Genomic DNA, 26796 nt, shown 5'->3' on the forward strand with positions numbered 1-26796 from the left:
GTTCCTAACTAATATAGAATCTGATACATATTAATATTTCCCAACTCTTCAGCCTTTGTAGAATCAAAGAGGGCCATGTGTCAGGTCTCCAATTCCTAAAATGAGATTTTATTTTTTATACAGAAAAAAATAAGAAAAATGAGATCCAGCAAAGTTAATTATTTTCCTAAGATCACACGATCACAACTCTGCCACATAGCAGAGTTGAGATTTGGATTTAAGTTAGTCTGATTCCAAAGAAAAAGCTCTTCATCATCATGATGGAGGCCCCATATAACTTATACTCAGAAAATGTACTGTTGAATCCTAGAGGGCTGGGATGGAGGCATGGTAGAAAGCTCAAGAAGCAGGGGATATACATATATTTATGACTGATTCTAGTTGTATGGCAGAAATCAGCACAACATTGTAAAGCAATTATCCCCCAATTAAATTTAAAAAATAAAAAAAAATGTACTCTTAACTATCAATCACCAGAAGTTTAAGGGGGTTTCCCGGTGGCTCAGTCAGTAAAGAATCCACCTTCAGTGTAGGAGATGCAGGAGACCCGGGTTCAATCCTTGGGTTGGAAAGATTTTCTGAAAAAGGAAATGGAAACCCACTCCAGTAGTCTTGCCTGGGAAATTCCATGGACAGAGGAGCCTGGTGGGCTACCACCCATGGGGTCTCCAAGAGTTGGACATGACTTAATAGAAATTGTGCATGTGTGCATGTGTGTGTGTGTGTGTGTGTATTATTTAATAATCATAAAATATCTATGAATTGGATACTTTTATGCTCACTTTGCAAATGAGAAAACAGGTTCAGAGAGTTAACTTGGGCAAGATCATTTACCATTAAGAGGCAAATCATGGATTGGAACTGAAACTGCTCTTGTTCCAAAGGTCCCTTCATGTTCTTTCCAGAAAATCAGTTTCCCAAACTTATTCAGTGGTATCTACAGGGGATCTGATTTTATCTCCAAGAATGCCTTCATTGTGGTGCACAGCTACAGTCCATCTTGCTGCTGTTCCAAAACTCTTCACCCTGTGTACTTTCCAATACCCAAGGGAAGAGAAAGTACTGAGCTCTTTGGGTAAAAATGGCATTTTAAAAAATGCTCTTGGAGAACAAGATGGTGGAGGAGTAGGTGGATGTGAAGTACATCTCTCTCCACAGATACATCAGGAATATACCTTCAGACACAGAAGTGTATGCAGAACACCAGCTGAGAGCAGACAGGAGTACCTGACCAGTGGAAAAGAATATATAGAACCACACAAAACTCAAGATCAAGCCCTGAGCCCTTGGAGTGGGAGCACTGACTCCAAAACCCTAGACTACCAGATAACTAACCCTAGGGATTATCAAATAGTGAGAACTCCCACAAAGCAAACCACTTGAATACAAGACCTGGCATCACCCATTCACCAGTAGCACCCTATGCAAGAGGCCTCATCCAAATAAGAAACAAAACAAAAATACAAACCTAATCATCAGCAGACAGGATTACCACTTCACTCAGCCTTGCCATCAGAGGAAAAACTAACAAAAAACTCAGCACAAATCTCACCCTATACAAAGCTTGCACAAACCACTGCACCAAAATTAGGAGGGCAGAAACCAAAAGGAAGAAAGAATTCAACCTTGAAGCCTGGGAAAAGGAGACCTCAAACACAGTAAGTTCAAAAAAAAAAAAAAAAAAAAGGCAGAGAAATACTGCACAAATGAAGGAACACACTAGAAACACAGAAGTCCAAATAAATGAAGAGAAATTAGGCAAACTACCTGAAAAAGAATTCAGAATAATGAGAGTAAAGGTGATAAAAAAAAAAAAAAAAAACCTTTGAAAACAGAATGGAGAAAATGTAAGAATCAATTAACAAAGACCTAGAAGAATTAAAGAATAAACATAGAGTCAAACAAAACAATTACTGAAATTAAAAATACTCTAGAGGGAATCAGTAGCAGAATATCTGAAGCAGAAGAACAAATCAGTGAACTGGAAGATAAAACGGTAGAAATAACTTCTGAAGAGCAGAATAAAGTAAAAAGAATGAAAAGAACTGAGGATAGTCTCAGAGACCTCTGGAACAATATCAAATTCACCAACATTTGAATTATAGGGGTCCCAGAAGAAGAAAAGAAAAAGGAAAATGAGAAAATTTTTGAAGAGTATAGTTGAAAATTTCCTCAACATGGAAAAGGAAATAGTCAATCAAGCCCAAGAGATGCAGAGTCCCCTACAGGATAAACCCATGGAGAAACAAGCCAAGACACACATTAATCAAACTAACAAAGATTAAACACAAAGAAAGAATATTAAAAGCAGCAAGGGAAAAGCAACAAGTAACATACAAGGGAAACCCCATACATTTAACAGCTGATCTTTCAGCAGAAACTCTGCAGGCCAGAAGAGAATGGCAGGATATAGTTAAAGTACTGAAAGGGAGAAATCTACAACCAAGATTACTGTACCCATCAAGGATCTCTTTCAGAATTGATGGAGAAATAAAAAGCTTTTCAGACAAGCAAAAGTTAAGAGAATTCAGTACCACCAAACCAGCTTTACAACAAATGTTAAAGGGACTTATATAGTCAAGAAATACAAAATAAGTAAAAGATCTATAAAATCAAGCCCCAAACAATTAAGAATATGGCACTAGGAACAAATATATCAATAATTACTTTAAATGTAAATGGATTAAATGCTCCAACCAAAAGACACAGACTAGATGAATGGATACAAAAACAAGACCAACATATATGCTGTCTACAAGAAACCTACTTCAGAACTAAAGACACATATAGACTGAAAGTGAGAGAATGGAAAAATATATTCCATGCAAATGGGAAGCAAAAGAAAGCTGGAGTAGCAATTCTCATATCAGACAAAATAGACCTTAAAATAAAGAAGATTACAAGAGATAAGGAAGGACAATACGTAAGGATCAAGGGATCAATCCAAGAGGAAAACACAACAATTGTAAATATCTATGCACCCAATATAGGAGCAATACATAAGACAACACTAACAGACATAAAAGGAGAAATTGACAGTAGCACAATAATAGTAGGAGACTTTGACACCCCACTCACACCAATGGACAGATCATCAAAACAGAAAACAAGTAAGGAAACACAAGTCTTAAATGATACATTAGATGAGAGGGATCTCATCGATATCTTCAGGACATTCCATCCAAATGCAGAAGAATACACCTTCTTCTCAAGTACACATGGAACATTCTCCAGGATAGACCACATCTTGAGTCACAACTCAAACCTCAGTAAATTTAAGAAAATTGAAATCATATGAAGAATCTTTTCCAACCACAATGCTATGAGACTAGATAGCAATTACAAGAAAAACCTGTAAAAAAACACAAATACGTGGAGATTAAACAATATGTTTTTAAACAACGAACAGGTTACTTAAGAAATCAAAAGGGAAATAAAAAAATTTCTAGAAACAAATTACAATGAAAATACAACAACTCAAAACCTGTGAGATCAGCAAAAACAATTCTAACAGGGAAGTTTATAGCAGTACAATCCTACCTCAAGAAATAAGAAAAGCATTAAATAGACAATGTCTAACTTTACACCTAAAACAACTGAAAAAAGAACAAAAAAAAAAAAAACTCCAAAATTAGCAGAAGGAAAGAAGTCATTAAGATCAGAGCAGAAATGAATGAAAAAGAAATGAAAAAAAAAAGTAAAGATTAATAAACTAAAAGCTGGTTCTTTGAGAAGATAAACAAAACTGACAAACCTTTAACCAGACTCATCAAGAAAAAAAGAGAGAAGAATCAAGTCAACAAAATTCGAAATGAAAAAGGAGAGGTTACAACAGACAATGCAGAAATACCAAGGATTATAAGAGACTATTATGTACCACTATATGACAATAAAATGGATAACCTAGAAGAAATGGACAGATTTTTAGAAAAGTTCAATCTTCCAAGAATGAACCAGGAAGAAATAGAAATTATGAACAACCCAATTACAAGCACTGAAATTGAAGCTGTGATCAAAAATCTCCCCCCAAACCAAAGCCCAGGACCAGATGGCTTTACAGGAGAATTCTATCAAACATTTAGAGAAGAGCTAATACCTATCCTTCTAAAACTCTTTCAAAAAATTGCAGAGGAAGAGACACTTCCAAACTCATTCTATGAGGCCACCATCACCCTAATACAAAACCAGACAAAGACAACATAAAAAAAGAAAACCACAGGCCAATATCATTGATGAACATAGATGCCAAAACTCTCAACAAAATTTTAGCAAACAGAATTCAACAACACATTAAAAAACTCATATACCATGATCAAGTTGGGCTTATTCCAGGGATGCAAGGAGTCTTCAATATATGCAAATCAATTAATGTGATGCATCATATTAACAAATTGAAAGATAAAAACCATATGATAGTCTCAATAGATGCAGAAAAAGCCTTTGAAAAAATTAAGCACCCATTTATGATTCAATTCAGTCCATTTCAGTTCAGTCACTCAGTCGTGTCTGACTCTCTGCGACCCCATGAATCACAGCACGCCAGGCCTCCCTGTCCATCACCAACTCCCAGAGTTCACTCAGACTCACATCCATCGAGTCAGTGATGCCATCCAGCCATCTCATCCTCTGTTGTCCCCTTCTCCTCCTGCCCCCAATCCCTCCCAGCATCAGAGTCTTTTCCAATGAGTCAACTCTTCGCATGAGGTGGCCAAAGTACTGGAGTTTCAGCTTTAGCATCATTCCTTCCAAAGTAATCCCAGGGCTGATCTCCTTCAGAATGGACTGGTTGGATCTCCTTGCAGTCCAAGGGACTCTCAAGAGTCTTCTCCAACACCACACTTCAAAAGCATCAATTCTTCAGCGCTCAGCTTTCTTCACAGTCCAACTCTCCAAAAAAATGGGCATAGAAGTAACCTATCTCAACATCAGTTCAGTTGCTCAGTCGTGTTTGATGTTTTGCCACCACGTGGACTGCAGCACACCAGGCTTCTCTGTCCATCATCAACTCTTGGAGCTTACTCAGACTCATGTCCATAGAGTCAGTGATGCCATCCAAACATCTCATCCTCTGTAGTCCCCTGATCTTCCTGCCTTCAATCTTTCCCAGCATCAGGATCATTTCCAATGTGTCAGTTCTTCACATAAGGTGGCCAAAGTATTGGAGCTTCAGCTTCAGTATCAGTCCTTCCAATGAATATTTAGGACTGATTTCATTTAGGATGGACTGGTTGGATCTCCTTGTAGTCCAAGGGACTCTCAAGAGTCTTCTCAAATACCACAGTTCAAAAGCATCAATTCTTAGGTGCTCAGCTTTCTTTATAGTCCAATTCTCACATCCATTCATGACTACTGGAAGACCTATAGCTTTCATTAGATGGACCTTTGTTGGCAAGTAATGTCTCTGCTTTTTAATATGCTGTCTAGGTTTGTCATAGCTTTTCTTCTAAGGAGCAAGCACCTTTTAATTTCATGGCTGCAGTCACCATCTGCAGTGATTTTGGAGCCCAAGAAAATAAAGTCTCTCACTGTTTCAATTGTTTCTTCATTTATTTGCCATGAAGTGATGGGACCAGAAGACATGATCTTAGTTTTCAATGCTGAATTTTAAGCCAACTTTTTCACTCTCCTCTTTCACTTTCATCAAGAGGCTCTTTAGTTTTTCTTTGCTTTCTGCCATAATGGTGGTATCATCTGCATATCTGAGGTTATTGATATTTCTCCTGGCAATCTTGATTCCAGCTTGTGCTTCATCCAGCCAGGTATTTCACATGATGTACTCTGCATTTAAGTTAAATAACCAGGGTGACAATATACAAACTTATATATAAAGGAAAGTACTCCTTTCCTGATTTGGAACTAGTCTGTTGTTCCATGTCCACTTCTAACTGTTGCTTCTTGACCTGAATACAGGTTTCTCAGGATACAGGTCAGGTGGTCTGGTATTCCCATCTCTTTAAGAATTTCCCACAGTTTGTTGTGATCCACAGAGTCAAAGGGTTTGGTGTAGTCAATAAAATAGAGGTAGATGTTTTTCTGAAACTCTCTTGCTTTTTGATGATCCAACAGATGTTGGCAATTTGATTTCTGGTTCCTCTGCCTTTTCTAATTCCAGTTTGAACATCTGGAAGGTCACAGTTCACATACTGTTAAAGCTTGGCTTGGAGAATTTTGAGCATTACTTTGTTAGTGTGTGAGATGAGTGCAATTGTGTGGTAGTTTGGCCATTCTTTGGCATTGTCTTTCTTTGGGACTGGAATGCAAACAGACATTTTCCAGTCCTGTGGCCACTGCTGAATTTTCCAAATTTACTGGCATATTGAGTGCAGCACTTGCACAGCATCATTATTCAGGATATGAAATAGCTCACCAGGAATTCCATCACCTCCACTAATTTTGTTCGTAGTGATGCTTCCTAAGGGCCACTTGATTTTGCATTCCAGGATGTCTGGCTCTAGGTGAGTGATCACACCATTGTGGTTATCTGGGTCATGAAGATAGTAACATAGTAAAGGCCATATATGATAAGCCTACAGCAAACATTATTATCAATGGTGAAAAACTGAAAGCATTCCGCCTAAGATCAGGAACAAGATAAGGGTGTCCACTTTTACCACTATTATTCAACATAGTTTTGGAAGCCCTAGCTACAGCAATCAGAGAAGAAAAAGTAATAAAAGGAATCCAGATTGGTAAAGAAGAAGTAAAGCTCTCACTGTTTGCAGATGACATGATACTGTGCATAGAAAACCCTGAAGATATTATCAGAATATTACTAGAGCTGATCAGTGAATTTAGCAAAGTTGCAGGATACAAAATCAATACACAGAAACCACTTGCATTTCTATACACTAACAATGAAAAATCAGAAAGAGAAATTAATAAATCAATCCCATTAGCCATTGCAACAAAAATAATTAAATATCTAGGAATTAACTTACCTAAGGAGACAAAGGGAGAAGGCAATGGCAACCCACTCCAGTAATCTTGCCTGGAAAATCCCATGGACAGAGGAGCCTGGTAGGCTGCAGTCCATGGGGTCGTGAGGAGTTGGACACAACTGAGCGACTTCACTTTCACTTTTCACTTTCATGCCTTGGAGAAGGAATGGCAACCCACTCCAATGTTCTTGCCTGGAGAATCCCAGGGATGGGGGAGCCTGATGGGCGGCCATCTCTGGGGTTGAACAGAGTCAGACACAACTGAAGTGACTTGGCAGCAGCAGCAGCAAGGAGACAAAAAGAACTCTACACAGAAAATTATAAGATACTGATGAAAGAAATCAAAGATGACATAAACAGATGGAGAGATATTCCATGTTACTGGGTTGGAAGAATCAATATAGTGAAAATGACTATACTACCAAACACATTCTACAGATTCAATGCATTCCCTATCAAATTACCAATGACGTTTTTCACAGAACTACAACAAAAAATTTCACAATTCATATGGAAATACAAAAGACCCCAATAGCCAAAGCAGTCTTGAGAAAGAAGAATGGAGCTGGAGGAATCAACTTTCCTGACTTCAGATTATACTTCAAAGCTACAGTCATCAAGACAGTATGGTACTGGCACAAAAACAGAAATACAGACCAATGGAACAAGATAGAAAGTCCAGAAATAAACCCATGCACCTATGGGTACCTTATTTTTGACAAAGGAGGCAAGAATATACAAAGGGGCAAAGCACCCTCTTCAATAAATGGTGCTGGGAAAACTGGCCAGCTACATGCAATAGAATGAAATTAGAACACTTTCTAATGCCATACACAAAGATAAACTCAAAATGGATTAAAGACCTAAATGTAAAACCAGAAACTATAAAACTCTTAGAGGAAAACATAGGCAGAACACTCAATGACATAAATCTAAGTGAGATCCTTTATGACCCACCTCCTAGACTAATGGAAATAAAAACAAAAATAAACAAGTGGGACCTGATTAAAATTCAAAGCTTTTGCACAGCAAAGGAAACTAAAAGCAAGGTGAAAAGACAACTCTCAGAATGGGAGAAAATAATAGCAAATGAAACAACTGACAAAGGATTAATTTCTAAAATATATTAGCAGCTCATACAACTCAAACAAACAACCCAATGAAAAAGTGGGAAAAAGACCTAAACAGACATTTCTCCAAAGAAGACATGCAGATGGATAACAAACACATGAAAAGATGCTCAACATTGCTCATTATTAGAGAAATGCAAATCAAAACCACAATGAACTATGACCTCACAAAAGTCAGAATGGCCATCATCAAAACACCTACAAGCAATAAATGCTGGAGAGGGTATGGAGAAAAGGGAATGCTCTTGCACTGTTGGTAGGAATGTAAACTGATACAGCCACTATGGAAGACAGTATGGAGATTCCTTAAAAAACTAGCAATAAAACCACCATATGACCCAGCAATCCCACTCCTAGCCATATGCTCTGAGGAAACCAAAATTGAAAAAGACACATGTATTCCATTGTTCACTGCAGCACTATTTACAACAGCTAGAACACAGAAGCATCCTAGATATCCATCTTCAGATGAATGGATAAAGAAGTTGTGGTGCATATACACAATGGAATATTACTCAGCCATGAAAGGAATGCATATGAGTCAGTTCTAATGAGGTGGATGAATCTAGAGCCTATTATACAGAGTGGAGTAAGTCAGAAAGAGAAAGATAAATATCATATACTAACACATAAATATCGGAGAAGGCAATGGCACCCCACTCCAGTACTCTTGCCTAGAAAATCCCATGGATGGAGGAGCCTGGTAGGCTGCAGTCCATGGGGTTGCGAAGAGTCGGACACGACTGAGCAACTTCACTTTCACTTTTCACTTTCATGCATTGGAGAAGGAAATGGCAACCCACTCCAGTGTTCTTGCCTGGAGAATCCCAGGGACGGGGGAGCCTGGTGGGCTGCTGTCTATGGGGTCGCACAGAGTCAGACACGACTGAAGTGACTTAACAGCAGCAACGCATATATTTGGAATCTAGAAAAATGGTACTGAAGAATTTATTTGCAGGGCAGCAATGGAGAAACAGACATAGAGAATAGACTTATGGACAGGAGAAGTGGGGAGGAGAGGGTGAGATGTATGGAGAGAGTAACACGGAACGTTACATTACTATATGTAAAATAGATAGCCAATGGGAATTTGCTGTATGTCTCAGGAACTTCAAATAAGGACTCTATCAATCTAGATGGGTGGGATGGGGAGGGAGATTGGAGGGAGGTTCAAAAGGGAGGGGATATATGTATAAATATGACTGATTCATGTTGAGGTTTGACAGAAAACAACAAAATTCTGTAAAGTAATTATCCTTCAATTAAAAAAAAAAATGCTCTTTCTACCTTTCCCTTCAACAGTCATGGAAATATCACTGTATAGTTTACTTTTAATCTGGTTTTCTTCTTTTATTTATTTTTTTTAATTGGAGTATAATTGCCTTATAGTGTTATGTTGGTTTCTGCCTACAATAACATGAATCAACCATAAGTATGCTATATATATGGTAGAATATGTATGTCAGTGCTACTTTCTCAATTCATCCCACCCTCTTCTTCCCCTGCTCTGTCCACCAGTCCATTTTATACATCTGTCTCTCTATTCCTGGTCTGCAAATATTAATAGGTTCATCAGTATCACTTTTATAGGTCCCATATATATGGGATATAATATATGATATTTGTTAATATATGATATTTGTTTTTCTCTTTCTGACTCGCTTCACTCTGTATAAAATCTTATTTTTTAAATAGCACACATGCTAAAATTCAAACAGTACACAAGTATTTACAATGAAGACTAGGTTTCTCTCCCACCTACAATCCTAGCCCCAGCTATAACAGGGACAGCTACCACCGATGAGTCACATGGTTATTCTAAAGATGATCTGTGCACACACAAACACTCATAGCCCTTAAGTCCCATGCATCTATGGCCATCATTCTTAACCAGCAGTGCTTTAGCATTGCTTTCCCCAGGGAACATCTAGTAATGTCTGGAGATACTATACAGAGTGAAGTAAGTCAAAAGAGAAACACCAATACAGTATATTAACACACATTTATGGAATTTAGAAAGACAATAACAATTACCCTATATCCAAGACAGCAAAAGAGACACAGATGTAAAGAACAGACTTTTGGACTATGTGGGAGAAGGCGAGGGTGGGACGATATGAGAGAATAGCACTGAAACATGTATATTACTCTATGAAAAATAGATGACCAGTGCAAGTTTGATGCATGAAGCAGGGCACCCGGAGCGGGTGCTCTTGGACAACTCGGAGGGATGGGGTGGGGAGGGAGGTGGGAGGGTGTTCAGAATGGGGGGACACATGTACGCCCATGGCTGATTCATGTTGATGTATGGCAAAAACCACCACAATATTGTAAAGTAATTAGCCACCAATTAAAATTAATTAATTTTTAAAAATTTATTTATTTATTTATATGTTTGGTTACACTGGGTCTTCTTTGCTGTACATGGGCTTTCTCTAGTTGCCGTGAGCAGGGACTATTCTCTAATTATGGTGTATGGAATTCTCCTTGCAGTGGCTTCTCTGGTTGCACAGCACAGCTTCTAGGGCACATGGGCTCAGTAGCTGGAGCTCCCAGGGTCTAGAGCACAGGCTCAGTAGTTGTGAAGCATGGGCTTAGTTTCTCCGCAGCTCATGTGGGATCGTCCCAGACCAGGGGTCAAACTCTTGTCCTTTGCATTGGAAGGCAGATTCTTAACCATTAGACCACCAGGGAAGTCCTGGAGACATTTCTTACTGTCACGGCTTGAGAGTGGTAGGGATTGCCTCTGGCATCTGGTTGGTAGATGCTGCAGATCATCCAACAATGTGCAGGACAGCCCCTCCACAACAGAGAATTATCTGGTCCAAATTGTCAATAGTGCTGAAGTTGAAAATCTCTCCTCTAAAGGAATCTGTTTCCAACTTGTTTTCAACACTTAGCCATGTGTTGTCTCTTTCCATATCAGCTTACACTGATATTTTTCAGTGTTTTAAATAGCTTCATGATACTCAGTTATGTAGATAGGTCTTAGTTCATTTAATTAGCCTGCTATTGAAAAACATTTAGGTTATTTACTGTATGAGACAATACAGTATAATACCATGCAGCAAAGAGTCTGAACATGTCTTTGGGCCCAGAATTCATGTATCTCTAAGATATATTCACAGAGGGTCAATCACTGAGTCAAAGGGAAAGTATTTTCTCTTTGCTTTGAGAGTTATTTCCAAGTTGCTCTTCAAAGAAGCCCTACTGGATTACACAGCCACATCCATGAATAAGAATGCCCGATTCCTCACATTCACTCATCCTGGGTTTTACCAAGCATTTTAACTTCAGTCCATTTGATAAAATGTGTGTGCTCAGTCATATCTGACTCTTTGTGACCCCATGGACTCTAGCCCACAAGGCTCCTCTGTCCATAGGATTTTCCAGGCAAGAATACTGGAGTGGGTTGCCATTTCCTACTCCAGAGGATCTTCCCAACTCAGGGATCAAACTCGGGTCTCTTGCATCTCTTACACTGGCAGATGGATTCTTTACCACTGTCCAATCTGAGAAGCCCCAAATAACTGGATCTAGCTGCTATTCAGAATACCATTTCATTGCTAATGAGCATGATTGAACATCTTCAGTGTGCCTAAATTCTGAAGTTCCTAGAAATGACCCCTTGTTGCTACAGGACCAGGAAACTCACCCTTTCAGAAGGAGGTTTTACTTCAACACCACTTTGCCCTGCTCCTAGAGCCTGACTGATTCTCTGGCAGAGCCCTCAGAAAGTGTGAGAGGATGTCAATGCACTCATGACTGTATGCTTCTTGTGAAAGTGAAAGTGTTAGTCTCTCAGTTGTGTCTAACTCTTTGTGAACCCATGGACTGTAGCCCACCAGGCTCCTCTGTCCATGGGATTCTCCAGGCAAGAATACTGGAGTGGGTTGCCATTTCCTACTCCAGGGGATCTTCCCGACCCAGGAATCAAATCCAGCTCTCCGGCATTGCAGGCAGATTCTTTACTGTCTGAGCCACTTAGAAGCCTACATATTAGTTAGAAACAGATGGGGACTCCCTAATGTATCTGAAGTCATTCCAGTCCTTATCTTCATGACCAGAGGTATTTTTTGGTTTTTTTTTTCTGTTTGGTGATTCCAAGAGAGATTAAAGTTGCAGAAAAACAGAAGGAGGACTATGCCTCTGAATAAGCAAATTAATTTATTTTAGGCTGATTAAAAACTACATTTCTCTATTTCCTAGAGTAGAGTTGAGAGAATATTTCTTATTCTATAAATGATGAGATCTTATATGAAGAAGGCATTTACCCAAAGGGAATGTAAAACAAAAGAAGCTTTAATGACACCTCCCTCCTTTCAGGAGACAGGAGAAAGGCAAGGGTTATAGCATCTCACCAGCCAGCGAGGGTGCCATGCTCACCAGTGATAGAGAACAGAGTGAACCCCCGTGAGCCAGACTGTGTCTCGAATGGATAAGGGATAAAGAGCTCCTCTACCAATATGGATGGCAATTGCCATAACAGTCTATACGTACATGAATGGCCTATATGTACCATTGCTCAAGCTGCTCAGGAACACAAAACTATGGATTGACTTTGTTATGGGGCAATCTGAGTATTGAAAGGAACTAGGCACTAAGGGAATATGCTGCCCAGTTTCTGGCAATCCATCAGTTCTTTTGCCTTGTGTTGCCAACTATCAATCATTCATTTATATTTTGAACGTCACATTTATTCTAAATTTTAATGCATCATAAATTTGCAGGGAAGAGAAGACAGAGGATTGTCCCAATATACTCTCCCATTGTGACTTTGTTGTTGTTCAACTGCTAAGTCGTATCCGACTCTGCAACCCCACGGACTGCAGCATGCCAGGCTCCCCTGTCCTTCACTGTCTCCCGGAGTTTGCTCAAATTCATGTCCATTGAGTCAGTGATGCTATCTAACCATCTCATCCTCTGCTGCCCACTTCTGCTTTTGCCTTCAATCTTTCCCAGCATCAGGGTCTTTTCCAGCGAGTTGACTCTTTGCATCAGGTGGCCCAAGTATTGGAGCTTCAGCTTCAGCATCAATCTTGCCAGTGGATATTCAGAGTTGATTTCCTTTAGGATTGATTGGTTTGATCTCCCTGCAGTCCAAGGGACTCTCAAGAGTTTTTTCCAGCACTACAATTCTAAAGCATCAATTATTTGGTGCTTAGTCTTCTTTATGGTCCAAATCTTATATTTGTAAAAGCCATAGTTGGATATGATTGGAAAAACCATAGCTTTGACTATTCATATTAGTATGCCATCAGTCTAATTGGAATATTGTCCATGGTATGTTATATCACTGCTGAAAATATTCACTGCTTTTCTCTAAGGGAAGACTGTACATTTTTCCCACTGATTTCAGGCTTGACCGCATGACTTGTTTTGGCAAGTAGAATGTGAACCAAAGTGACATGAACCGATCATGAACAGAGTCATCATCTAGTAGTCCACTTCCTCTCCTTTTTCTCTGCAGCACTATCAGTGACATTCCAGGGTGGACTTCTTCTATCACCTTGGATACTTATGTTGGTTGCTGTAACTTGAAATCAAGAAATGTGAGTACTCCAGATTTTTTGTTTTTCAAGACTGTTTTGGCTGTTTAGGATCCCTTGCATTTTCATATGATTTTTAGTATCAGCTTGTCAACTGCTGCAAAAATGGGAAAAGAATTTTAATAGACACTGTGTTGAATCTGTAGATCAATTTGGGGAGTGTTGTCATCTTAACAGTATGAAGTCTTCTGATCCATGAATACATTCTATCTTCCCCACACCTTTTTTTTTACTTCTTTAGTTGTCTGCAAGGATTTTTTCAGTTTTCAGTGCACTAGCCTTGCATTTCTTTTATTAAATTTCCTGAGCATTGTATTGTTTTTAAGGCTACTGTTAGTGGAATTGTTTTTTCATTTCCTTTTTGAATTGTTCATTACTGGTGTATAAAAATACAACTGATTTTTGCATGTTGATGTTATATCCTATATCTTGTGGAAGTAATCTGTTAGCTTCAATCTTTTTTTATTCCTTTGGATATTCTGTGTAAAAGATTTTGTCATTTGCAAAAATATGCCAAGATGCCAGTTTTACTTCTTTTATTGCAGGATGGACAATTTTATTTCTTTTTCATATCTAATTGCCCTAGTTAGAAACTTTAGTACAATGTTGAATAAAAGTAGCAAAAGTTGACATCCTTGTCTTGTTCCTGATCTTAAGGGGAAAGCTTTCATTCCTTCACCATTAAGTATGATGTTAGATATGAATTTTTCATAGATATCCTTTATCAAGTTGAGGAAGTTCCTTTCTAGTCCTAGTTTATTGAATATTTTTACTCAGGAAAGAGGATTAGATTTTCTCAAATGCCTTTTCTGCATTTATTGAAATTACCATGTAGTTTTGCCCTTAACTCTATTAGTGTGACATATTACATTGATTGATTTTTCATGTATCTAACCAACATTATATTCCTGGAAAAAATTCCACTCAATTGTGGTATGCAATCCTTCTTATATTTTGCTGGATATACTTTCTTAGCATTGTGTTGAAGATTTTTGTGACTACATAATACAAGGGATATTAGCTTGTAGTTTTCTTTTCTTGTGATGCCTTTTTCTGGTTTCAGTATCAGAGTGCTATTATCCCAATAGAATGAGTTGGAATGTATTCCCTCCTTTTCTATTTTTTAAGACTTTTTTTTTAAACTTTTGGTAGAATTTGCCAGTGAAGCCATCTGAGTCTGGGATTTGTTTTGTGTATGTTTCTTTCTTAACTTGATATTCAGACCTTCTTGAGTCAGTGTTGGTAATCTTTGTTTTTCCAGGAACGTGCCCATTTCTTCTAGATTTTCTATTTGTTGGCATACTGTTGTACATAATATTCTCTTATAGTTCTTATTTCTATGAGATTGGTATTAATAGCCCCACTTTCATTTTTAACTTTAGTAATTTGAGTCTTCTCTTTTTTTTCTTGATCAATCTGGATAAAGTTTGGTACTTCTGTTTATATTTTCCAAGAACCAAGGTTTGGTTTCATTAATAGTTTTCTCCGTTCTTTTTCTTTTCCCTACCACTAATTTCTCCCTAATATTTATTATTTCCTTTCATCTATTTGCTTTGGGTTTAGTTTGCTCTTTATTTTCTCATTAGCTAATGTAGAAGACCAAGTTACTGCCTTGAGATCTTTCTGATTCTCCCACCACATTTTGTTGTCGTTGTTTTGGTCACTGCTGTTGCTGCTGTGTGTTTAGTGGCTTTCCTGAACTAATTATTTAACTTTTCTATTCATTGTTATGTGTAGACATTGAAGTTTCTGTTTGCTTGGCTTAATAGTCAGTTAATAATTGGACAGAAATTTTCTTGGATTCTTGGAACCAGTAAGTCATACAGGCTTTGTGTAGAGTCTCTGTCTGTATGTGGAGACTCCCTTCAGTTCTATGGCAGGCAGTTTACACTCTTCCTCAGCCTTCACCTCCTACTTGTGTAAAGCCTCAAGGTCAGTAGTGAGAACTTAGGGCCTTCCCATTTCTTTCCTAATCATGTGCAGCATTGTTCATGTGTGTACTCGCCTAGATTCTCAGGAACGTGTCAGAAATTTACAAAACCTTCAACGAACATCTCATTTTTCACCTTTCCTTTTTAATTATTTTTGGTCAGTTTATTTTGTTTTCCCAAATTTTTGTTGCTGCCTCAAGCAGCTTTCTTGTTAAACAATTGCCACGAATTGTTTCTGACAAATGCCTAGAGGGAAAAGGGCATGCACAGAGAGAAGGCTCTGAGACAGGTCAGGTAAATACAAGTCGCCTTAGTGAGTGTTTCCAGGCAATTGTCAGATAGGTCAAAAATAACAATTACCTGAGAATGGTTTTTCTGGAGAGCTCCAAACTTGTTTTTTCCCTTCACTGGCCACTATGCATGCATGCTAAGTCACTTCAATCATGTCCGACTCTTTGTGATCCTCTGGACTGGAGCCTGCCAGTCTCCTCTGTTCTTTACCGCTGAGCCGCCAGAGAAGTCCCCCTTTTCTCCACATCTTCCCAACTGTTGTTGTTGTTCAGTCACTCAGTAGTGTCTGATTCTTTGTGACACTATGGACTGCAGCATGCCAGGCTTCCCTGTCCTTCCCTATCTTCCAGGGTTTGCTCAAACTTATGTCAATTGAGTCAGTGATGCCATTCTTCCAATATGTGGTGTCTTTCTGAAGCTAGACATTCTGACAGCTGTGCAGCGATACCTACTTGTGTTTTTGATTTGCATTTTCCTGATGATTAGTGATGCTGAGCACCTTTCCATGTGCCTGTTGGCCAGTTGTATTTTTCCTTCGGGGAAAAAATGTCTATTTAGGTCTTTTGCTGATTTTTCAATTGAGTTGTTTGGTTTTTTGATACTGAGTTATATGAGTTATTTATATATTTTGGACCCCTTATCAGACATAATACTATGAAAAGCAGTATGGACGTTCCTCAAAAAACTAAAAATAGAACTACCATATGATCCAGCAATTCCACTCCTGAGTATATGCACAAAGAGAATGAAAACACTGATTTGAAAATATATATACACCCCAATGTTCATCAGTATAGTTCAGCCACTCAGTCATGTTTGACTCTTTGTGACCCCATGGACTGCAGCACACCAGGTTTCTCTGTCCATCACCAACTCCCAGAGATGTTCAAACTCATGTCCATCAAGTCGGTGATGCCATCCAACCATCTCATTCTCTGTCATCCCTTTCTCCTCCCACGGTCAATCTTTCCCAGCATCAGGGTCTTTTCCAATGAGTCAGTTCTTCACATCAAGTGGGCAAAGTATTGGAGCTTCAGCTTCAGCATCAGTCCTTCCAATGAATATTCAGGTCTGATTTCCTTTAAGATTGACTAGTTTCATCTTGTTGCAGTTCAAGCGACTCTCAGGAGTCTTCTCCAACACCACAGTTCAAAAGCATCAATTTTTCGGTGCTCAGCCTTCATTATAGTCCAACTTTCACATCCATAGTTGACTACTAGAAAAAAAGATAGCTTTGGCGAGACAGACCTTTGTTGGCAAAGTAATGACTCTACTTTTTAATATGCTGTCTAGGTTTGTCATAGCTTTTCTTCCAAGGAGCAAGCGTCTTTTAATTTCATGACTGCAGTCACCATCTGCAGTGATTTTGGAGCCCAAGAAACTAAACCTGTCACTGTTTCCATTGCTTCCTCATCTATCTGCCATGAAGTGATGAGACTGGATGCCATGATCTCAGTTTTTTGAATGCTGAGTTTTAAGCTGACTTTTTCACTCTCCTCTTTCACTTTCATCAAGAGGCTCTTTAGTTTCTTTTCACCTTCTGCCATAAGGATGGTGTTGTCAGGCGAGGGTATGTTCCTCGGTTCTGTCTCATCACAACAAAGATTTGGAGTGATGGACATTAAAGCCCTCATCGCGTCACAGCTCTTGGGTCTTAGATTATGTTATAGCTCTCAGGTCTCGAACAGACCATGTATAGCTCTTAGACAAATCAGTGTTTCAGCTCTGTGTTACAGCTCTATTTTATTTAGAAAATAGCAGGAAAATCCATCCTCGAGGCGTGAGGGCATGTTGACCCAAAGATGCGAAGAGAAGAGCACCCCAGCACGTGGGGGAGAGAGAGAGACTCCAGGCCTTTTGGCTCCTCTTTTTATATGTTTTTTTCTCCCCCTGGACCTGCCCTATGTAAATTGGGCTAGCTGGGAGTGTTATTTGTTCTACCTGAGGTCCTCACTCCGGTCCTTGGACCTTCCTTTGTTCTATTTTTGCAGGCTTTTCCCTTCCTTATCTTTTAGCCACCACCATTCTGGACTCCTGTTTCCTATTCTAACTACTTAACAGTGTTATCTGCATATCTGAGGTTATTTATATTTCTCCTGGCAAATTTGATTCCAGCTTGTGCTTCATCCAGCCTGGCATTTCACATGATGTACGCTGCATATAAGTTAAATAAGCAGGGTGACAATATATAGCCCTGATGTACTCCTTTCCTGATTTGGAACCAGTCCATCATTCCAGGTCCAGTTCTAACTGTTGCTTCTTGACCTGCATACAGATTTCTCAAGAGGCAGGTAAGATGGTCTGATATTCCCGTCTCTTTCAGAATTTTCCACAGTTTGTTGTGATCTACAGTCAAAGGCTTTGTTATAGTCAGTAAAGCAGAAATAGATGTTTTTCTGGAGCTCTCTTGCTTTTTCTATGATCCAGTGGATGTTGGCAATTTGATCTCTGGTTCCTCTGCCTTTTCTAAATCCAGCTTGAACATCTGGCAGTTCTGGGTTCACATACTGTTGAAACCTGGCTTGGAGAATTTTGAGCATTACTTTGTCAGTGTGTGAGATGAGTGCAATTGTGCTGTAGTTTGAACATTCTTTGGCATTTCCTTTCTTTGGGATTGGAATGAAAACCAACCTTTTCCAGTCCTGTGGACACTGCTGAATTTTCCAAATTTGCTGACATATTGAGTGCAGCACTTTCACAGCATCATCTTTTAGGATTTGAAATAGCTCACCAGGATTTCCATCACCTCCACTGGCTTTGTTTGTAGTGATGCTTCCTAGGCCCACTTAACTTCAATGTTCATAGGAGTCCAATGTTCATAGGAGCATTATTTACAATAGCCAAGATATGGTAACCACCTAAGAAAGATATGGTACATATGTATACAATGGGACAGTATTCAGCTTTAAAAAAAAGAATGACTTTTCCCATTTGCAGCAACATGAATGGACCTGGAGTTTAGTGAAATAAGTCAAACAGAGACAAATACTCAATGTTTCCACTTACATATGGAATCTAAAAAAAAAAAAAAAAAAAAGACAAGATGGAAACAGATTCACAGGTATGGGAACAAACTAGTGGTTACCAGAGGGAAGAGAGGTGGAAGGAGAGGCAATATAAGGGTATGGGATTGAGAAGTGAAAGTGAAGTCGCTCAGTCATGTCCGACTCTTTGTGACCCCATGGACTGTAGCCTACTAGGCTTCTCAGTCCATGGGATTTTCCAGGCAAGAGTACTGGAGTGGGTTGCCATTTCCTTCTCCAGGGGATCTTTCTGACCCAGGGATCGAACCCAGGTCTCCCACATTGTAGGAAAACGCTTTACCCTCTGAGCCACCAGGGAAGCTGTGAGACTGAGAAATGGACTGCCATATCAGCAAACAAAGGCGTCACAGTCATCAGGGATTTCAGCTTTCCAATGTGAATTCCTGAGCCCTAAGGGCAATCAAGAAGGAGAATACTGGCAATCTCAAAGCCATCCTATTCCAGCTACTCCCTCTAGGTGAGCCCAAGAGAGCTCAGAATGTAAAAAACACAGGATACTGGCCACAAGGTAGCTGAGATTCATATGAAAGGAATGAATTCAGTAAGCCCAGACTTTTGTATCTTCAGATACATAGAAAAGTGCTCTAAATTCCTTAACTTGGGAAATCTGGCTTTCTTTAATTCACAATAATCTTTTGATGTTCAGACTACCTGCTCTTTGTTGCAAAACATCTGTAAAACCTGACTCGAACCCTCACCTCCAGAGCAGTTTTCTCAGGGTTACTTGAAATGCTGTCTCCTGGGCTTAAAGTCCTAAAAATTCCCACCAAATAAAACATAACTTTCAACTTTTAGGTTGTGGCTAATTTTTAAATTGACAAGATTCAGAGATACAAACTACTATGTGCAAAATAAATAAGCTACAAGGATATAATGTACAACATGGGGAACATAATTAATATTTTACAATAACATCAAATGCAGTATAACCTATGAATCTATTGAATTACTATGTGGTACATCCGAAATGAATGGGTCATTGTAAATCAACTTTATACCCCCCAAAATGAATTATCTTACTGCAGTTAACTGTACTTCATGATTCTCACTCCTGGCTGCATATTAGAATCACCTGGGAAGGTTGTGACTCATGGGGTTTGGGGTGGAGCCCACTGGCTGATTACACAGTGGGAGCCAAGGTTGAGAAGCAGTGCTTCAGTACCTCCCAGCTCTACTTCAATTCAATGGTGTGTTTGTAGTGTCTCAAACTTCAGGTTTCTTGGCTTTAACTGGAGAGCTTGTTTAAAAAACCCAGATGCCAAGAATCCACCCCTGCGTCCATTTTCTCAAAATCCATGGAGGTGAGGAGAGCCATCTGGAATTTAGCAAATCCCTCCATTGAGAACCAGTGATCTGCCTTCATCCTTTTGCTTCACACAGGAAGAAGCAGACGCCCAGAGAGGAAGAAGACTTTCCAAGTCTGTCTCTCCCAGGTTTTAGTTCCTTTCACCAGACACAGTGCTTAACCACAGCAGACACACAGAAAAGTTTGATGACTGAATAATTGTTGAATGGCTTTCACCTTATGAGTTTAGAGAGGCAGTGCATCATTGTGGTTAAAGTAACAGGCTCTGGAGCTGGACTTCCTTCATCCAAATCCCAACTCTGCCACACACTAGCTTTGCCATTTTTGGTGAGTTAACCTAACCCTCCGCCTTTGTTTTTTCAACTGTATCATGGGACTTAGAATCTCCCTTATAGGGTTGTAAGGAATAAATGGGTCTAATTCACTTAGTAAACTTACAGAATCAGCAAAGAAAAATACAGAAACTTACAATACTAAAGAAGCACTCACTGTTTATCTAAAATCCAAGTTTAACTGGATTTCTTGTGTTTTTATTCACTAAATCTGGCAACTATCATTTAGCATACCCAGCAAGTGCTAATAGATGTTTTCTATGTTTTTTTTTTTTTAATTTTTATTATTGAGCCCACTCTGGTCTAAGCCTTTTGCTCAGAGTAAAGAGTAAAGAGCCCTTCAGAACCTTACTAATTTGGCTTCTAATAATATTAATGCATAACCAAACAGAGGTAGATGGGAGCTTTTCATTACTAAGTAAACACTCCCTCAAAAATAAAAAAAATTTGTGCTAAAGATATTAAGATCATGGTGGGAACTGAACAAGATGTTTTAATGAAACTTCTGATGTTTTAGAAACTTTCATTTCCATACAATTAGGATAATTATAAATTATTTTGTGCTTGAAAGAAAGCCCACTCAAAGGCATCTTCTAAAGCCAGTTCAGGGCTTGAGATATCACCTCCGGAAAATAAATCCTTATTAACGGAATTTCCTTTAACTTTATTTTCAAGATGGTGTCAGAAAATCAGTGTTTGGCAGAAATGGAGACACAGACATAGATAACAAATATATGGATTACAAGGGGGAAGAGGGTGGGTGGAATGAATTGGGAGATTGGGATTGACATATATACACTATTGATACTATGTGTAAAATAGATAACTAATGAGGACCTACAGTATAGCTCAGGGAACTCTACTCAAAGCTCTGTAGTAACCTAAACGGGAATGAAATCCCTCAAAGAGGGGCTGTATGTAAACAGAGCTGATTCACTTTGCTGTACAGTGAAAGCTAACACAACATTGTAAAGCAACTATGTGTGTGTGTGTGTGTGTGTTAGTCACTCAGTCACGTCCTACTCTTTGAGACCCCATGGACTGTAGGCCACCAGGCTCCTCTGTCCAAGGGGATTCTCCAGGCAAAAATACTAGAGTGGGTGCCATTCCCTTCTCCAGGGGATCTTTCCAACCCAGGGATCAAACCCAGGTCTCTTGCATCGCAGGCAGATTCTTTACCATCTGAGACTCCAGGGAAGCCCCATACTCCAATAAAAATTAATTAAAAAAAAAGAAAATCATCATTTGAATTCTGGATCTGCTACAAATTCATTGTGTGTCTTTGGGTAAAGGTATTTTTGTGTTTCAGGACCTTTATGTCCTCATTTTGAAAATGTTGCTGTTATATCATACAGTCTCAGAGATCCCTTTCAAGGCCAATGAATCTACTCTTTATTTCCCACTGAGGCCTGTGTCTGAGCAGAAAAGGCACCCAGCAAGGCGCAAGGCGATTTGTATTTATAAACACTATTTACATTGATTGTTATCAGCCCATAAGAAGAAAAAACAGACAGAACCCATGAATGTGGAGTTTTGGAACACACGTAGCCCAAGGTTCTCAGTCTAGGCTGCACGCTGAAATAAGCGAAGGGACTTTAAATTAAATGCCCACACCAGGTCTCCACTCCCAGGGATGCTGATCCAGTTGGTCTGGATAGGGAGCAGGCACACTGGAGCTGCCCAGGTATTAATGATACAGAGCCAGGGCAGAGAACCATTGGCTTAACTGGCCTCCATGATCCCAGTTTTTATCTTTCTCTCATATCCCTCTCAAATTCACCCCAAATCCTTCAAGATGAGGCTCATAGGTGATCACAGATCACATTGCTCCAGATCACTTGATTTTCATTTGCACGTGGCTAACTAGGATGCTATAAGCATGAAGGAAACAGCCCCATGCAGGATCGACCTGGAAGTGCAACAGCACAGCTTAGTCCTGGCCACACCCTCTGCTTCTCTCTCACTTTTAGAATTTTTTTGTCAGAGGATAACTGCTTTACAATGTGGTGTTGGTTTCTGCCATACAACAATGTGAATCAGCCAGGTGCCTCGGTCCATGGAATTCTCCAGGCAAGAATACTGGAGTGAGTAGCCATTCCCTTCTCCACAAGATCTTCCTGACCTAGGGATTGAGCCCAGGTCTCCTGCACTGCAGGCAAATTCTTTACCATCTGAACCAGGGAAGCCCAAATCAGCCATAATTAAATACACACACACACACACACATATCTCCTCCCTCTGGAGCCTCCCTCCCCTCTTCCATCCTACCCCTCTTAGGTCATCAGAGCACTCAGCTGGCCTCCCGGTGTTATGCAGCAGCTTCCCCCTAGCTACCTATGTTACACATGCTAGTGTGCACGTGCCGGTGCTACTAGGTATCACCTCACAGCAGTCAGAGTGGCATTTGCATCCTTCTTTTGGCTAAACTCCCTGTTCATCTCATTTCGACTCATCTCACTCTTGGGGTCCCAAGAAAGTCGTCTCTGCAGCCTCCCCACACTGTGACTTACAAATCTCACTGCCCAGGATATAGTCTCCTCAATCCACCAGTTTAGCACATTTCCTTTCCTTGATCATTATGAACTATCTGGAATATATGGAAGAGGATAGATTCATTTAATAAGCTAGCAAGCCACCACACCTGTCTGCCGGGGTGAACAAATGTTAATGCTTTGTTCAGACTTCCTTTATGGTCTTTTCTAATCTTGTGCTCTTAATTTTTTCCCAGGTGTTACCATCACTCTCAAATTAGTGAGCATCCCTCTCATTTTGGGGATGTTAAAGCCTTTCTATATACAAATGTTAATAGGTGACAAAGGATATTGTTTTGTGTATTTGTAAAACTATACATGAATGGAATCACACTGGATGTTTATTCTGCAGCTTACTTTTTTCATACAGCATTTTGAGATTTATCTAAATTCAGTGTATTCATTTTAACACCTCTGTAACTTTCCATTGTGTAACTGTCTAACACTTAATTCATTCTAGTGCATTATCTTTCTACCAACAGAACATTTAAAATCTTTCCAAACACACCTATTCACACAAAAATGATCTTACTGGCTAAAGAGTTTCTTCTTTTCCAGAAAAAAATGTTGGATTATGAACCCAAATGTGTGCATATTCATTTCTACATTGTGCACTTACCCACTGTCAATCACATGTTAAATATCCATAAAGCTTAATTTCCTTCTTTTTAAAAAAACCGTTTTGTGTATTTATTGATTTTATTTTCGGCTGTGCTGGGTCTTCATTGCTGCACAGGCTTTTCTCCAGTTGCTGCGAGTGGGACTGCTCTCTAGTTGCGGTGCTTGGGCTTTTCACTGCAGTGGCTTCTCTTGGGTGAAGCATGGGCTCTAGGATGCATGGGCTTCAGTAACTGCAGCACATGGGCTCAGTACTTGTGGCTCACGGGCTTAGTTGCTTCACAGCATGTGAGGTCTTCCTGGATCAAGGATTGAACCTACGTCTCCTGCATTGGCAGGTGGGTTCTTTACCACTGAGCCACCAGAGAAGCCCCTTAATTTCGTTCTTCATTGTGAGTAAACATAAATATTGTTAAAAGTTCTATTAATAATATTTTCTCCCCATATCCCAATGTGACTTTTTTATGTACCTTGTCTTGCTTCAGAGGCCATTGCTCTAACAAATGCATCTTTAACTTAACTGAATGGTTTTCTATCTCCTAAAAGAATTCATTTTCCCCCTATAAATTTCTTTCTTTTTTTATTGGAGGATGATCGCTTTACAATGTTGTGTTTTACACATGGTAGTGTATATGTCAGAGAAGGTGATGGCACCCCACTCCAGTACTCTTGCCTGGAGAATCCCATGGACGGAGGAGCCTGGTAGGCTGCAGTCCATGGGGTCGCGAAGAGTTGTCGCGACTTCATATGTCACTGCTACTCTCTCAATTTGTCTCACCCTATTTTGATCAATACAACCCTCCATTTTCTCACCAGTTGCATGTGTCTTTTAATAGGAGAGAGGTAGAGAGGGATAAATTAGGAGTTTGGGATTAAAATATACACACTACTATATATAAAATGTGCTTCCCTGGTGGCTCAGACAGTCAAGAATCCGCCTGCAATGCAGGAAACCTGGGTTTGATCCCTGGGTTTGGAAGATCCCCTGGAGGAGGGCATGGCAATCCATTCCAGTATTCTTGCTTGGAGAATCCCCATGGACAGACCTGGCAGGCTATGGTCCTTGGGATCTCAAAGAGTCAGACATGACTGAGTGACTAAGCACAGCACAGCATATACAAAATAGATAACCAACAAGGATTTACTGTATAGCACAGGGAACTATACTCAATATCTTCTAATAGCCTATAATGGAAGAGAATATAAAAAAAGAATATATATATATATAACTATATCACTTTACTGTATACCTGAATCTAATGCAGCATTGTAAATCAGCTATATTTCAATTAAAAAATTTTTAAGTCTTTTCTCAGTGTTAAAACAAGCCCATACTGCATCACACACTTTCTTTCTCCTCATCCATATAGCTTCTCCCTCTCCCATTCACATTTAAAAACCTTCAAATCCAAACAGGTTCTGAGCTCCCAGGGGTCTTTCTTCTGATAGTCCTAAGTCATGTTCCTTCGAATGATCATGTCTCTGTATACAGTTGATACTGATTTAGTGTGAGTTTGGTCTGTTGCAACTCCTCGGATAGCAGTTACAAGGAAGAGCCTACTTACGGTACGAAAATTCCTTGAAGCTCCCCTCTTCCCATCTCACTGTGGAAGAACCGACCTCTGGCTCCCCAGGAGGCTAGAAACATGGTTGCAAAATCATCGTCATGATTACACCTACTAGTGCCCATGGCTCAGATATGGCTGATTAGAAATGCCTTTGCAGGTGATTTCAGCCCAATTTTAAGGACTTGTTGATTAACTTGGTTGATTAATCACTTGAAGCACAGTAGGGAATTGCCAGTCTGTGGGTTCTTGGGAGAAGCCTTTTCTGAATTATAGATGATTACAGCCATTGACAACATGGATCTGAATTGCAACTAGGAGGCTAATGGCCTGGAAGACTGTGGGATGCCCAGGGATAAGTAAGGGCTCGTTAGCAGATCTTTCTTCTCCATCCAGATTTTAGGAAAGGAGACTGAGACCAGCTCAGTTGTATGTGTCTGTCTGTCTGTCTGCCACCTATTTTGGGAGTGATCTTCATTTTCTCAGCCTGTTCATCTTGTTTTAGGATAAGGAGCAGCATTTTCGTTCCAAATGATGCAAAATGCTATAGAAGCTGAATAATGAATCAAGAGACCCATGGTTCAATTCTTAGTTTCCCACCCAAGGATGAAGCAAATTTGAGCACACTGCTTGACTTCTCTGCCTCTTGGCTTCCTGTTCTGAAAAATGGGGACAATGATAATATTCTCCTCTTACCATTGTGAGGATTAAGTGGGAGAATGTCTGTAAAGTGCCTGGCACAGCATAAGAGCTTAATAAGTGAGACCCATGGGTGACATCTCTCCTTCCTCTGTTTTATGTATCCATTTTTCCCAAATTCAGATCTCAGCATGATTGGGTACCACAGAGTATACTCTGCATGGTGTCTGGCATTCAATAAGCATTCCACACACAGCAGTGGATAACGTTTGATTTCTGAATGGTTGTTGGCACATGTTGTTGGACATTTATTTAGAAGTTCACCCTGGTAGTTTGTTTAATTCTTCGAGTTTAAATTTTGTTGATTGGAACTCCTTGCTGTACTGGTTTCACAGATGATTCTTGAAGTTACTAAGATCTTTGAGAGAGGAGAGAATCATTGACACACACTAAGTCAGGTATTTACAAGCCTAGATCCTTGATGCTCATAGGATGCCCTGGAAACCATGAACACTGGCATCACCTGGGAGCTTGTGTACAAATGGAGAATCTCAGCATCCCCAGACCTACTGAGTCAGAATCTGGATTTTAACAGAATCCTTGGTGATGTGCTTGCACAATAAAGTTTGAAATGTCTTTACCTAAATATTTATATCACATGTGAAAACACACTTCCACTCTCCTTAGATAGATGTCATCTCTATTTACACAAGTTAACTCTGTCTAGAACTGGCACTACAGAAAGTGAATGGACAAGACTCAGTGTTGCATTAAAGCACTACTTTTTTTATTGAGTTATAGGCAATATCTTTTCAAATGATGTGAGCCATGGAAACAAGATATTGGATATTTTGTCATAAGGTGAACTGATGGCAGTTTTGTATACACCTTCCTCACATGGCCCTTGAATGATCCTTATTTT

General features: G+C 39.6%; 1 long non-coding RNA gene across 4 annotated transcripts in view; it reads left to right on the forward strand.

The window, feature by feature from the left end:
- LOC123331561 overlaps window positions 1-26796 on the forward strand; it is a 113497-nt gene that overhangs the window by 41493 nt on the left and 45208 nt on the right. For all 4 annotated transcript variants that reach the window (XR_006548262.2, XR_006548261.2, XR_006548263.2 and 1 more), the window contains exon 3: window positions 13539-13620. This is a non-coding gene — a long non-coding RNA (uncharacterized LOC123331561). The remainder of the gene's footprint in view (window positions 1-13538; window positions 13621-26796) is intronic.

This window comes from Bubalus bubalis, chromosome 24 (genome assembly GCF_019923935.1).
Source record: "Bubalus bubalis isolate 160015118507 breed Murrah chromosome 24, NDDB_SH_1, whole genome shotgun sequence".
In the NCBI taxonomy this organism is placed as follows: domain Eukaryota; kingdom Metazoa; phylum Chordata; class Mammalia; order Artiodactyla; family Bovidae; genus Bubalus; species Bubalus bubalis.